We start from the raw sequence: 4,269 nt of genomic DNA on the forward strand, positions 1-4,269 counted from the left end.
CCTTATATAATCTTTTATTTTTTAATTTTTTATATTTTTTGGCACCAGGAATTGAACTCAGGATCTTGCACTTGTTAGGTAGGTGCTTGTGCCACTGAGCCATATCCTCAGCAAACTTATATGACCATTTTTTTTTTTTTTTTTGGTACCAGGAATCAAACTCATGACCTCAAGCTTTCCAGGCAAGCGCTTATACTGCTGAGCTACATCCCAGCCCTAATCTTTTAAATGTAACTAAAATACTAGTTTCTGGAAATATTCACTTCAGATCTTCAAATATGTGTTATATGTATTGCTTTATTTCACTGTACTAAAAGTTAGGAAGTAGATCACTACTTAATCCATTTTACAGATGAGAAAATGAAGTTCAGACATTTGAGGTAATTCTTTTGGTGTCACTGAGCTCCTGAGAACTGGGAGTGGACCAGTTCTGATTTAGGTGTGGTCCAAATGGCTAATAAAATAGATACCATCTCCGTGTTCTCCTGGGTGAGTGAGAGATGTTAAGTAACTTGGCCTAAGGTCACATAAATGGTAACAGGGGTGTTAGGATTTGAATTTGAGTGACTCTCTCTAAAACCATGGTTTTCACTGGGTGCAATGGTGCACATGTGTAATCTTAGCACTCAGGAGGCTGAGGCAGGAGGATTGATATGAGTTTGAGACCAGCTTGGGCTACATAGCAAGACCCTGACTCAAAAAACCAACTAACCAAGGAACCAATGAAAAAACCACACACATGTGCGTGCGCGCGCGCACACACACACACACAAACAAAACAAAAACAACCCCAAAAGCAAAACAAAACAAAAATATAAAATCTATGGTTTTGGCGTGCATGGTGGTACATACCTATAATCCCAGCACTTGGGAGACTGAAGTAGGTGAACTCAAGGTCACCCTGTGTTACATAGTTACAGCCTGAAGTATACTGAACTATATAGGCAGATCCTGTTTCAATTTTTTTTTTTTTTTTGGTACCAGGACTTGAACTCAGGACCTTGTGCTTGGCAGGCAGGCACTTATGCCACTGAGCTAAATCTCCAGCCCGTGGATCCTGTTTTAAAACATCAAAACAAACAAACAGAGGGGGAAAAAAAAAAAAGAACCTATGATCTAAACTTTTATTTATTTGTTTATTTAGTCTTTTTTATTTTGTTTTTGTTTTTTGTTTTTGTCTTTTTCAGACAAGGTCTCGCTATGCAGTTCAGGCTGGCCTTGAGCTCACTTTGTAGCCAGGGTTGGTCTAGAACTCTCCCAGATCACCTGCCTCCTCTTCCAGAGTGCTGGGATTACAGGCCTGTGTCTCCACGCCTGGAGGTTTAAACTATTTAAAATTCTTCCTTTTGGGGGAGGCATACTGGGAATCAGGACCTCACACTGTGCTGCTGAACTAGACCTCCGGCCTTTTTCTTTTCTTTTGGTAAGAGAAGGGGTCTCACTATGTTGCCCAGCCTGGCCCAAACATCTAGGCTCAAAGGATTCTTCTACCTCAGCTCCTGAGTGCTGGGCCAACTCTGCCCACCACACGCCCAGATTTCCCAGTCCTGAGATACAGCAGGCATGACGGAATGCAGGAGACGAGGGCGCACAAATTGATCCAGCAGTCCTCCTTCTGGGCTTTTACTCAGAAGATGTCTCAAATCAGAACACTTCAAAAAACTAGAGAAACTGAACGGAATGGTGTGTGCCTTTCGTCACAGCATTAAGGAGGATGAGGCAGGAGGGTGCTTTGAACTCAAGAGGGTGAGAGCAGACTCGGAAGCATAGTCTGGCCACATCTTTAATTCTTTTTTTTTTTTTTTTTTTTTTTGGTCTTTTTGAGACAGGGTCTCGCTATGTAGTTCGGGCTGGTCTTGAGCTCACTGTGTAGCCCAGGCCGGTCTTGAGCTCACCGTGACATAGTGATCCTCCTGCCTCAGCCTCCTGAGTGCTGGGATTATAGGTGTGCACCACCATGCCAGGCTACAAAAGCTTTTTAATAGAGATCCCAGTTGCTGGCTCTTTGTGATATTTCCTGTGTAATCAGGGTTTTGTTTATAAATTCTGCCTGCACCTATGTCTTTAACAGTTTTTCCTATTATGGCGGGCGTGGTGGCACACAGCTATAATCCCAGCAGTCAGGAGGCTGAGGCAGGAGGATTGTTGTGAGTTTGAGATCAGCCTGGGCTACACAGTTCAGAACCAGCTGGGACTACTGCAAGACCTGTATCACTGTTTTAAAGGAAAAAAAAAAAAAAAAACTAGGTTAATAGTTTTACCTATTCTATCTTCCGGCAGATTATGTGTTTCTGTTTTAATATTTAGAATTTTTTTTTTCTGTCTGTTTGAGACAGGGTTTCACTATGCAGTTCAGACTGGCCTTGAACACACTTGGTAGCCCCGGCTCAAACTCCCAGCAATCCCCCTGCTTCCGCCTCCCAAGTGCTGGAATTATAGGTATGTGGCATCACGCTTAGCAGTATTTAGATTTTTAATCCAATTTGATTTTAGTTTAGCGCATAGTGAGAGATATGGGACTGGGTTTAATCTTCGGTGTGTGGAAAGCCAGCTTTCCAAGCGTCACTTTTTGTTTGTTTGTTGTTCCAAAACCGGGAACCGAACTTACGACCTTGTGCTTGCCAGGCAGGTGCTGTACCGCTGAGCTAAACCCCAGCCCCTACCAGCATCCCTTATTAACGAGGCTGTCTTTCTTCCAGTGAGGGTGTTTTGGTTCCCCTTGGTCAAAGATAAGATGGCTGGGTGTGATTGGAGCTGTTTCTTCATTTTTGTATTGTTCTATTGATCTCAGGTCTGTTTTTTCTGCTGTTTTTATCGCTGTAGTTTTATAGTATAATTTCAAGTTGGGTAGTGTAATTGCAAATTTCAAATGGTATGCCCTGTCTTGCCTTTGTTGCCCAGAATTGCTTTTGCTGTTCTAGGTCTCTTCTGGTTCCAAATGGATTTTAGGATTGTTTTCTGTAGTTTTGTGAGGTGTGCTGTTTGTTTGATTTTATGAGTATATGTGTATCGTACGTAGTGATTACATTCATCACAGGGATGAATAGACAGACAGAATATATTGCAACTGCTTTTATGTTTCCTTCCTCGCTCCCGTGGCAGTATCTTTTAAAAACAGAACAAAGGATTTTGAATGTTTTCAATATAAGGAAATGATAAATATTTAAGGATGGATTCAACCTGATTAATACTATACAGTGTAATTGGGCTGGTGGTGCAGGCCTGTACTCCTTGATACTCAAGAGACTGATGCAAGAAGATCATAAATTTGAGGCCAGCCTGGGCAGTTTGTTTGTTTGTTTGTTTGTTTGTTTGTTTAGAGACAAGTTCTCTCTATGTGGTTCAGGCTGGCCTTAAGCTCACTTTGTAGCCCAGGCTGGTCTCAAACTCACAACAATCCTCCTGCCTCAGCCTCCCAAGTGCTGGGATTACAGGTATGCCCCACCACACCTGGCTCTGTAGCCTGGGCAATTTAGTGAGAACATGTTTAACAAAACAAAACAAAACAACAGCAACAAGGCTGGGAATGGAGCTCAGTGGGAAGGCCCTGGATTGAATCTTCAGGTTTTTGTTTAATCTTTTTGAGACAGGGTCTTGCTATGCAGTTCAGGCTGGCCTTGAGCTCACTTTGTAGCCCAGGCTGGTTTCAAACTCGTAATGATCCTCCTGCCTCAGCCTCCTGAGTGCTGGGGTTACAGGTGTGCACCACCATCCCCGCTACCTTATTTTTTTTGAGACAGGGTCTCACTAAACTGCCCAGCCTTGCTGGAACTTTTGATGCTTCTGCCTGAGCCTCCCACAGTTCTGGGATTACACATGTGCACCATCGCCCTTGGCTAGGATGACTATTTTTAAAAAATATTCATCTGTCAGAAAAATTAATTTTTTTTGGTAGTACTTGAACCCAGGGCCTCACACACACTAGGAAAACGACATATTAGTATTTTAAAAAATTATGTTGAATAGACTGCCCTTACGAATCAGACCTTCCAGAGTAAGGCTTCTGCACAGCATTGTTAGGCCAAGAGAGAAGACATCAGCCAAGGACAAACTGGTATGTAATGAATGAAAGTCCCCGAGGACAGCAAAGGGACTTTTCAAAAGACACGGCACTGCTGCGAGAGACTGTTCTGTATTTATTTGCTGTGTTTGGCCGGTGTTTCCAGTCCCAGTTGCAATTCCCACATCGAAACTGTTCCCACCCTTCCTGTGTCCCTGGAGCTGAGCAGGCGCTTCCTGTCCTGTTGGAAATGAAAGTTAGAGGCTGGG

The sequence above is a fragment of the Chinchilla lanigera genome, unplaced genomic scaffold, assembly GCF_000276665.1.
Source record: "Chinchilla lanigera isolate Chin_1 unplaced genomic scaffold, ChiLan1.0 scaffold00057, whole genome shotgun sequence".
NCBI classification, from domain to species: Eukaryota; Metazoa; Chordata; class Mammalia; order Rodentia; family Chinchillidae; genus Chinchilla; species Chinchilla lanigera.